Here is an 11,858-nt window from a genome sequence, read left to right as displayed (position 1 = left end):
CACGGAAATGTTCATGTGCTGACTCAGCAGGGATTATTTTAAATGAGAAAAGTGGAGAATAATTATTTTAAAGCATTATAAATGTCTCAGAACTATACTAAATTATACTTGAAAACCTGTGGAATTGCAGGTGCCTGATTTGTTTATTTGATTTTGAAAGTGTCTCATACTCAAAAATGAATGGGCATGAATCTCGTTTTCACGCTCTTCCTTTTTCTTTTGACCAGACTGTAGCTGAGTAATGTCTCAGGAGAATGGGGGTATTCCAGGTTAGTATTTTTATGCTCTCGCATACACTTAATATAAAAGTCACTGAACTGCTGACCCCTATAAACAGGCTCCTTCCTTACAGGCTGAGGGGTGTTTTTTATTTATTTTATTTATTTATTTATTTATTTATTCAGAGTTTATTTATTTACTCCTCGTGGGGAGCTCATAGCAGCATGGACTTGGTCAGCAATGACCTTACCATCTGAATGTCACACCAGAAACTGAGACTTCATCAGACCAGGCAAATTTTTTCTTCTGTTCTCATGCAAATTACAGCTCTGTTTCTTGCTGACAGAAGTGACACTCAGTGTGATCTTCTGCTGCTGTAGCCCATCTACTTCAAGGTGGGTTATGGTGTGCATTCTGAGATGCTCTTCGGCGTACCTTGGCTGTAACAAGAGTTTACTGTAGTTAGTGTTGTCTTCCTATTAGCTTGAAGCAGTCTGGACTCCTCTGAGCTCTGTGTCAACAAGGAATCTTTGTTCACAGAACTGTGGCTTTTTAGTTATTTTTTCTTTTTTGGGCAATTCTCCGTAAACCCTACAGATAGTTCTTTGGAAAAATCAGCAGTTTATCAAAGTCATTTAAATTACCTTTCTTTCCTACTCAGATGCACAGTTTAAACTTCAGCAGGTTGTTTTGACCATGGCTACATGACTAAATAACTGAGTTGCCAACATCTGATTAGATGATTATATATATGGTTCAACTGCTCACTAATCCAAGTATATGGGTTTCTCTGTTGTGGTGGGTGGTCGTCACCCTTGACACTGTACTATGGTAAAATGCTTTAAACTCTTTGAAATGTCAAATTGAAAAAAATATATAATATACTAACCCAGTCTGTGTTACTGCTTCCAGACTGGGAGCCCTGAATTTTTCAGTCAACTCCCTCACTCACTTCACTTTGTGCACAGTGTGCAGGGGGAGGGAGAGTAATTGGGTCAATATCAAGTAACAGAGTTACACAGGACAGCCAAATTAGCTGCACTAGTGTTTCTATTGCTGAAATTATCTGCCTATTATCCAAGAACCCAATAACAAAAATATGACATTGTCTTCCACCAAGGTATTTTATGCGATTTCCCGAAGCACTGCTGCACATCATTTCTGCAAAGAGTGTTGCACAAGCGCTGTTGCAGATCGTCTACTGAGTCAGCATCCCAAAGGAAATACTGACTGACCACAGCACATCGTTCATGTCTCGCACATTAAAAGAACTGTACAAATTACTGGGCACTAAATCTGTTCAGACCAATGTCTACCACCCTCAGACTGACAGGCTGGTTGAGCAGCTGAATAACTTTAAAGTCTTTAAAGAATCATGGACTTTAAAGACTTTAAAGTCCATGATTCATAAGCTCATTCACCAGGATGTAGCAATTGGGATCACTGGTTAGATCCTCTGTATTTGCAGTGTGGGATGTGCCCCATCCTAATTGAAGACAACTGTGAGAAGGTCCAAGCCCAGCTAAAAATGAAATTCAGTACGTTCTGGACCTGAGAGAAACATTACACAAATTGGGGAGGTTATCAAGAGAGAATTAGCTCCAGGTCCCGGAATGTCACCAGTACAATAGATGGGCTAGGCTCATTCAGTTTTAGCCGGGTGTCACGGTTCTGGGTCAGTTTGACCCAGTATTTTGAGTTGTCATGTTTTTGCAGGTTTAGTTTAGTTCCATGTGTCATTTTCTGTCTGTCTCTCTATGTCGAGTCTGCGTCTTGGTGTGATGGTTTCTTGTTCCTGTTTTATTGTGAAGGTCTGCGTCTCATGTGAGTGTGTTCAGTTTTACCTCTGTCTCGTCTTGTTGATTATTCCCAGCTGTGTCCACCAGCTGTGTGTAATTCCCCTGTGTTTCTCTGTGTGTATTTAAGTCGTGTCCTCTGTCATTGTAGTTGCTGGTCTGTCTGTCCATCCACCATGTTTCTTCCATGTGTTCCCTGCCGTCACCATCTTGTACCGTCGTCCACCTTGCTTCATGTTTGAGTTCCGGTTCGTATTCAGTAGTTTAGTTGTCTCCAGTCTAGTTTAGTTCGTGCTCCATTTGCTGTTTGTCCATATTTATTTCGTGTTCAATAAACCACCTTCACTTCTCCACTACTGCCTGCGATTGGATCCTCATTTAGTATTTTCACACGGCTCTTCTCACCCGCCGTGACACCGGGAGACAAAGTGATTGTATAACTCTTTTCTTCTGGGTCAAAGTTACTCACCAAGTAGCAAGGACACTTTGTGGTCACTTGGTGAGTGGGGGATGTCAATTATGAAGTGGTCACTTGGTCAGTGGGGGATGTCAATTATGAAGTGGTCAGGATAGGGGAGGGGCCACACAGGTATATCACCTCAATCTCCGGACTACACCACTCTGTACAGTTTGTACCATTTTGTCACATTCAAGGTTCAAGATTCAAGGTTCTTTATTTGTCACATGCATAGTTATACAAGTATAACACACAGTGAAATGTAACCTGACACGTTCCTCGACATGTGCAAAAATGGGGGGGGGGGGGGAACATATATATATATATATATATATATATATATATATATATATACACACACACACACACACACACACACACACACACACACACACACACACACACACACACACACACACACACATTGGGTGAATGTGCAGTAGTAGCAGCAAGCAGGTGAATTCTGTACATTAATAAGAATAGACATCTGACTATTTTACAGAATAGACAATATAAACATATTTAAAATTAAAGGAATTTGAAATGTACATTGTGCCTGGGTTTAGAGTGTCTGGAAGAGAGTCCAGTCTCAGTCAATTATAGATGATGTGAGAAGGCGGGTGTGTGTGTGTTTAGGGCCCGGATGGCTTGGGGATAGAAGCTCCTCTTGAGTCTCTCTGTCCTTGCCCGGATGATGCGGAACCTTCTGCCAGATTGCAGAAGTTGGAACAGTTTGTTGCCAGGATGGGACGGGTCCTTCAGTATCTGCGCTGCTCTAGTCCGGCATCTCCTGGTGTAGGTGTCCTGAAGCGGGCGGAGAGCAATCCTGCAGCAGCGTTCTGCTGTACGGATCACTCTCTGGAGAGCTTTTTGGTCCTTCACACAGCTGTTCCCAAACCACGATGTCATGTTCTGTGTGAGGATGCTCTCCACAGCACCTGTATAGAAAATCCTGAGGATCTTTGGAGAGACCCTGAACTTCCTCAGTTGTCGTAGGTGATACAGGCGCTGCCTAGCCTTTTTGGTCTGGACCTGAATGTGGGCAGCCCATGTCAGGTCTGAGGAGATGTGGACACCAAGATACTTGAAGGACTGCACCCTCTCCACTGGAGCGCCATTGATGATAATACATTAAGTTCAAGGTGGTCCATAGGCCAGTAGCGCAAATGCTCGTGGCTGATTTCCCCTCCCAGGTCGGGGCAAGGGGAGTAGGCTAGGCTGGATTACTTCCCGGACATAGTTGGGCGGTGGAGGTATGTGGCATGGGTGTGGTCTATGGCTTTGCTGCAGAGGACTGGTAGTGCAGTAGGGTCCGGGGGGCAGTGCCAGGAGGCTGGCAGAGGAGCTGGGACTGATTTGGTGATCATTCATGCTGTTTCAGTGGCCATCTGGGATTGGGGCAGAGAGTGGCGCCAGGAACAAAGCTGAAAAGCTGCAGAGAGCAAATTTGGAAAAGCTGAAAATAAAACAGTGTGTATGTGTTGGTCCTTCGTGTCACACTAGTGCATGTAAGAGACGTGATTTGAGAACTTACATCTTCTAATATCATTAACTTTTCTTTTTTTCTTTTTTTTAAGCATATGGCAAAAATGCAAACCCAATCCACGCCTGGATTTTAAGAGGTTAACTATTAGCGTGGGCAGCACGGTGGCACGGTGGTTAGCACTGTTGCCGTACAGCAAGAAGGTCCTGAGTTCAATTCCAATATCAGGCCGGGGTCTTTCTGTGTGGAGTTTGCATGTTCTCCCCGCGTTTGCGTGGGTTCTCTCCGGGTTCCGCCTTCCTCCCACCGTCCAAAGACATGCATCTTGTGGGGATAGGTTAATTGGATAATCCAAATTGCCACTAGGTGTGAATGTGAGTGCGAATGGTTGTCTGTACCTGTGTGTTGGCCCTGCGACAGACTGGCGACCTGTCCAGGGTGTACCCCGCCTCGCGCCCTATGACAGCTGGGATAGGCTCCAGCGCCCCCTGCGACCCTGAAAAGGATAAGCGGAAGTGAATGGATGGATGGATGAACTATTAGCGTATGTTTCCTGAAAAACCAAAAATTCTTAGTCTGATGACATTGACTGATCAGAGCTAACTAAAAATATTACAGGACGTACATGTTTGTTCCTATAAAGGGTGTTCAATAAAGAGAGTTCAATAAAAGGTACACTAATTTGATTTACGTGGTTGATGATGCTGACTCCAGTTAATGTCATAACAGTTGGTTTTCATCCTATTTAAATTAAAGTTGCCAGTTGGATTAGATTCTTTATTTAAAAATTCCTCAAACACAAATTCATACACATTCACACACACCCACACAGGACACTATTATGATTTTCCATGAGAAGCGCATGTATTATTAGAAGTGTGCTTTGCTGGGTGTGTGCCAAGCTTTATAAGCCACACTTTGTATGGCTACAGTGTTGTTATTGATTCACCATTATTAGGAGAGAATTTCCTATATAGTTACAACTGTGAACAGAACCCTGCTTCATCCATCATCTGATCAAAGTGTTTATTGAGTGTTTGGCTCAGTTCCAGTGAAGACAATGAAAGATCATATATACCAGTGGTCCCCAACCCCCAGGCCACAGACCGGTACCGGTCCGTGAGTCATTTGGTACCTGGCCGCGAGAGTGAGACTCGGGTGTGAAATGTATGGTTTTCAGGGTTTTTATCGGTTTTTATCGTTATTTTGTTATCTTTTTTTTTTTCGTTAACTCTGTTTTCCTGGGTCTTTTCACGTGTGTTATGAATAAATCTTCTTTTTTTCGGTACCGGTACTAGTTTTATTTTGTTGTATTTATCTGCGACACCTTAAAGGCCGGTCCGTGAAAATATTGTCGGGCACAAACCGGTCCGTGGTGCAAAAAAGGTTGGGGACCGCTGATATATACAGTATGTGTGTTCATGCTTCGAGATAACTACCAGAAATCTCGAAGCACAGGCCGAGGGGGCGGTGTGGCAGCAATTTTTCACACCAGCGTATTAATTAATGAAAGACCAAGACAGACTTTTAATTCATTTGAAATCCTGATGCTTAACATTGTCCACCCCAGCTGTGAAACTCAGAAACCAGTCTTACTTATTATCATCTATCGTCCACCTGGGCATTACACAGAGTTTCTGTCTGATTTCTGAGACTTTATATCTAATTTAGTTCTGAGCTCAGATAAAATAATTATTGTGGGTGATTTTAACATCCATGTAGATGCTAAAAATGACAGCCTCAACATGGCATTTAATCTGTTATTAGACTCAATTGGTTTCTCTCAAAATGTAAAAGAACCCACCCACCACTTTAATCACACTCTAGATCTTGTTTTAACATATGGCACAGAAACTGAACATTTAACAGTGTTTCCTGAAAACCCTCTCCTGTCTGATCATTTCCTGATAACATTTACATTTACAATAATTGATTACACAGTGGTGGAGAGTAGACTTTATCAAAGATGTCTTTCTGAAAGCGCTGTAACTAAGTTTAAGTGTTAGATTTGTATTGTTGATTGTCATTTATGCTTAGAAACATTTACCCACATATGCTTAGAAGTGTATAATCATTTGTAGATTGAAAGAATGTCTCATCCTAGGAGGTCTGTAACAGCTCTGAGTAGCATGAAGGGGGAGGGCGTTCACTCCCTCTACAGAGTGTTCTGGCATAGATCACACACCTCCTAGGAGAGGTCGTATCTTCTCTTGCTGATATATGGTATAGCAAACACACGTATATCTGTTTAAGTATAAGAGTCTTTTGTTCAGATGGACCCGCTCCTGGCACCAGCGTTTGGGGAGTCTTCACAGGGTCACACCTTGATCTCACACACACACACACACACACACACACACACACACACACACACACACACACACACACACACACACAGTATTCTTTGTTCACATGTATACCTATGTAAGATGTCATATGTTAATGACCCTATGCATATTCATGTAACCACAATAAAAGGAGTGCTATGGGGAGCCTGGCTGAGAGTCTGACGGGGGCTAGGTGGTGGGACGACACTTGACCCCAGCCAGGTTTCCCTCATGCATGAGTAAACCAGCCTGCTTGTGTCTTGCTTTGCAGTGTAACTATATTGTCTTTAACGTTCCAGCGGATAGGTTCAAGCTACAAACCTATCATTAATTGGTCCTTCGAGAGCCGGATCCCTGGAGTCGACATTCACCGAGGGGAGAAGGGGCACGCGGAAAGACTGACGTCAGCCAGGAAGTTCCTGTGGATTCGCTGTCTGTCTTTTCTCCTCGATGGATGGCGATCGGCGGGATTCGAGGCTATACTACATGCTAAGCAACACCAAGTAAGTTTAAGTCTTTGCCGCTATGTGCAGCAAAGCACGCATCCACTGTGTGAGGTTGCGTTGAAAGTCTTTATCACTGTGTGCGATAAAGCACGTGCGTCCGGTGAGTGTCCGGTTTTGAAATCACCCTGGGTGTGTGTCCCGAGCGTCCCTTCATTGGGTTTTGAAATCGCCCTGGGTGTGTGTCCCGAGCGTCCCTTCATTGGGTTTTGTCGTGCGAGTGGGTGAGCGTCCCACAGCTGGGTCAGGGTCCCGAGCGGTCCGGTGTGAGTCCGGAGTAGGCCTATTTTGTGTTATTGTCATTTTCGTCGTCGTCTCGTTGTTGTTGTGTGTGCGGAGCAGACCGCGTGGTGTGTGACGTCAGCAGCTGTTGTTGTTATCATGGGTTTCCTAAGCAGCCAGGAGTGTGTGGAAAAGGCCAGCCCACATCAGCAGCTGTGCTCTGGTGGGTGGCTTTCCCCCCACCCCTTCCTGACACAAAATGTTAACAGCCTGTGTGCCAGACCATAGACGTAATTGAGGTGGATAGTTGTTAAAAGTAACCTACATTAAGCTTGTGGTTGCTTAAATTCAGTACAATGACATGTGAGGTGAAGTGATATAGGTAAATATTTAAACTAATGAAGTGCATAGAGGCACTTGACCTGTGTGAAAGACTGTCGTCTTATTATGAGCCATTGTTGAGATACGCAGCACATCTGTGAAAACAGCTAATATGCTGAAGTACATGATGGAGAAGCTGTATTGAATATGAAAGTGTGATGAAAGTGAAAGTGATGTTGCGTTGCAGTTTTCCTGCATCTTGACTCATGTGTGTGGAGAGTTCATAGCATCAGCAGCATGTTTTCGTTTATTTGTTTTGTTGGGTTGAAAATAATTAAATAAACGTGTGATCATGCTTATGGATCACCATGGCACATATCTCCAGCCATATGATTTATTTATGCAGATGAAAAAGTGAGTGTGAATGTGTCTGACATCACAGTGTTTTTGTGCACTGTGCAAAAGTAATTGCCTTTGATTGTGAGTGAGAGCGGTGATTTTGCGGATCACAAGTTGTTGTAAAGAAATAAAATAAAAGAGTGAAAAAGAGACAAGTTACATTGTAGACGAAGAAAAATAATCATAGCAGAAAGGTTTTGTGTTGATCAGCCGAAAAACAACTACAATGTCGTTTTCTGCTTTAAGAAAGGATTGTTCACAAAAACACAGAGAGAGAGAGAGATGTGTGTTGATTAAGCAGTGATGATGATAATGAACATGTCTTAGTTTGTCACTTTCAGGTGAAAAGCAGACCTGAATCAATTTTCCACATGCAGCAGTCGGAAGAAAGTTATAGTTTAACATCATTGGAAACATGTAGGCCAAGTTTCTGGCTGACTTATTTACAGCACCGTGTGTCTCTCAAACTCACAAGCAGCCCTCACTCCTCCCTGAAGACAAGGAATGCAGCTCCGAAGCAATAACATGGCAGATAAAGAGACAGCAGCAAGTCCTGAGCAAAAGTCTCAGTGAGCAGCGGCAATGTGGACAAACAGCACCAGAGAAGAAGAGCAAACCCATCATCCTGACTGATCGGATGAATGGCACTGTGTTTACAACAAGCTGCAACTTCACTGTGCATGTGAAGAAAACTTTTAAGGAGAACTGAGGAGACTGTTGGAGTTTGACATTTGCCACCTGTGGAGTAAAATGGCAAGAAGAGACAGTGGAACACAGGACAAAGCTGAAGGAGAACTGCCGGCGCTGTGGTTGGAAAGGCTCCATCATAAACATGCCCTGTGCAGAGGTCCAAACCCAAGAAGGTCGGCATCAGCGTGGGCGAGCTGATTGTGAAAGCCGTGGCCGTTTCCAAGGAGCGCAGCGGCATCTCCACATCCGCTCTCAAGCAGGCTCTGGCTGCCGGAGGCTACGATGTGGACAAGAACAAGGCCCGTGTCAAGACCGCCTTCAAGAGCCTGGTGGCGAAGTGCACTCTGGTGCAGACCAAGGGCACCGGGGCCTCCGGACCTTTCAAGATGAACAAGGCTACTGAGACCAAAGCCAAGACGCCCGCCGCGGCCAAAGCCAAGAGGAGCTGCTAAGAAGTCGCCCAAGAAGGCAGCAGCAGCAGCACTACAGCCACTAGCACGAAGTCAACCGCATCAGAGGACAATAGAATGAGAGTGGTGAGAACACAAATTTTATTTTTAATGTGGGAAATCAAAATTTGGGTTAGCAAACCTGGGGAAAAGAAAACTGACTGCTTAAGTGGAAAATTGAGACGGAGTTTTAAACACTACGAAAATAGAAACATATACAAAATCACACACAAAAGCAGAACATGCATTAACCATACTAACACTCCAAACACAAGAGAGCTAATGAAGATTAGACAAAATTTTAAGTGTATGAGTCTGTTTATCATCTTGTCCAAGTCACCTCGTGTGATGCAAAGATCAGTGGAACTTATAGCACATTACATGCTCTGCTGGATATGCAGCTCCACACACATGCAATGAAAATTAGCTGGTTATCTTTCATCAGTGTTAAAATAGTGTCAATTTAGCAGACACTTGTTATCAAATACTGAATTTATACAATGCAAAAAATTGACTCTCTAGGTTGCAGGACAGCAATTTAACTTTTGAAAAAAAAAAAAATCCTGGTTTGATAAATCAGTGATCAGACAATAAATTTAGTTGTTAAAATGGTAAATTGGGAGAAGCTTCCTGCTTGATTGATGCAGCAAGTGATTTACTGTATGAGGGAAATTGTCTTTAGTGATAACATTTTGAACATGCATTTCTGTTGTCCTGTCATCCTAGTGGGTTAATAGCTGATTCAAATTAGTTGATCGTTCTTAGATTAATGAAAGGTGATTGAATTCTAGCACGAGTGAATGGGATGTGTTGGAGTTGTTGTGTGTTGAGTGGAGACTCTAAAACACTGAGTTTCCTGTTTTGATGTGTGAGTGAATCCTGTATTTAGATACACAACTCTGAATACGTCAGAACAAACTTCTTTTGTGAAGTGCATGACAGCATGTCACATGTTTTATGATGAAGGGAAAAGGAAAACTGAATAGATCTGTGGCCTAAATGAGTGAAGAGCACAGACCTGGTGACTAAACTCATAGCTAATAAGACATTAGGCTTATGTTGTGTGTTGTGCAGCTGATGGTTGGTTTGGAGTGAATCTAGCTGATGATTCTTCTGTTGTGAAGTTGATGAGGAGTTTGTGTCATGACTTAACAAGGCCTTTTTATTTTGATACTTTCACAGTGCACTGAAAGTTTGGTTTGATAATCTCTGTTATTTTTTATTTTTATCTTTTGAACAGGCACTGATTTTGTTTGTCTATTTCTTTTCTTTAAGCAGATCTGCACGTCGGGAATTGAAAGTGCTTTACGACCTGTCAAGAGGGCCGTTGCGGGTGGGTTTCTCCACATTAAAATGGGCTCTGGAGAAAGCCACTTATTGGGACAAGTTCCTGGCCTAAAAAGGATTCAGCGATGTAATCCGATCTAAAGTTCTTTTTCTTTTTGAAATGACGTCATTTTGCTGAAAGTGGAAACTAAATGCGACAATTGGCTCCACTATCAGCAAAGAAAGAATGAATGCATGAATGAATGAATGAAAGAGAAAGAAAAAAAAAGCTGACTGACTGGTAAAAGCTGACAAGACTGACTGACTTAACACCATTGTGTGAAGCCAACCCCCACCTGACAAAGGGGTGGATGTATCTCTGTGTGTGTCTCTGTTACAGGAGCAGACAGATGACAGCAACATCTGGGGTTGCGTGATGGTTTAACCTTTTAAATGCCATTTTTATGTTTGTGAATCTATCAGAGGTGTGTTATTCATGGGCTTGTGTTGCTCACAGAAATTACTGTGAGAAGGTGTACACACCTGCGCAGCGCTAACATTTGCATTTTCTTTTCTACAGCATTACAGTTCTTCATGTGGTTTGATCACATGATTTACACCAGGACAACTGGTTGATGTTTTTCCTACTACAGGATTTCTGGGTTTATATGTGAATGACATTCCTTCCACGAGAGGGGATGGTTGATGTTATGGTGTTTTATGGCACCTCTGGAACCTGTTGACCTGTGTCTGACCTCCGTCTGACCACAGTCAATGTGTATTGCTAATGTTTGTTACTTTGGGAATGCTGTGGAAGATTCAGCAGAAGCAGACAAGTGACATGAGTAAAACAAATGAGAGATTACGGTGTTTATGGACAAGTTTATTATGGGTTCATTTGCTGGCCACTTTTGGACCCATAATAATAATAATAATAATAATAATAATAATAATTGAGTGGAGTGACTTTGCTTAAGAGAAGTCACCGATTACATTAATGTTAACTGAGCACATGGGATGATCCATGTCTGAGGCAAATTAGGGAAATAATTGTAGTTTCCTGATTTGAGAAAACCTGCACATGACACTTGTCTTGCCCGTGCTGAATGCTTATTACTCTTTTGATATAATTGTTTGTACGTGTGAAGTTTGCTTTTCTGAAATATAGGTGCAGCAGTGAGAAGCAGAAACATTCCAGGCATAGCTGAGCCCAGGCAGTGGTTGAGGTCAAAGATCAAGCTGGTTGGGGCCCATCATGAGATCAGACCTTGGAGCCACAGCAAGGACCATGAAACTGCCTGCAATAGAGAAATCTCACACTTGGTTGTTTCAGGGGTGAGGGGGAAGTGCTGATTGAGCCCCCGTAGGGTAAGCTCGCACTTCAACCTCCAGCCTCTGACCAACTCTAGGGCAACCAAGTGCGAGGCGTGACGGCTGAATCGGCTGAACCAGGAGGAAGGCAGAGAAGCTGAGCCTTTTGAGACAGATCCAGCAGGCCCAAAATCAGGACTATGCATGACGAGAAGGAGTGCCTGAGAGGATCGTCCACAAGATGGGAGCTGAGGCCAGGAGAGAGGCTTCAGGAGGATCAGAGATCATCTTCAGCACAGCAGATATGACACAGAGAGCTGTGCTACTGAGCTTCCAGGAGATCAAGAGGAGACTTCCCACAGCAAGATTTAAATAAAATGAAAGATTCAATATTGACGCTGAGGAAGACTACTAA

The 11,858-nt window shown here is 43.2% G+C and overlaps 1 pseudogene; it reads left to right on the top strand.

Moving 5' to 3' along the window:
- Positions 1 to 254: 254 nt before the first annotated feature.
- On the top strand, positions 255 to 9,343 carry LOC120730133 (annotated as a pseudogene).
- Positions 9,344 to 11,858: the final 2,515 nt, after the last annotated feature.

The sequence above is a fragment of the Simochromis diagramma genome, unplaced genomic scaffold (assembly GCF_900408965.1).
Source record: "Simochromis diagramma unplaced genomic scaffold, fSimDia1.1 OVJJ01000746.1, whole genome shotgun sequence".
Lineage (NCBI taxonomy): Eukaryota > Metazoa > Chordata > Actinopteri > Cichliformes > Cichlidae > Simochromis > Simochromis diagramma.
This window is presented reverse-complemented; position numbering and strand designations above follow the sequence as displayed.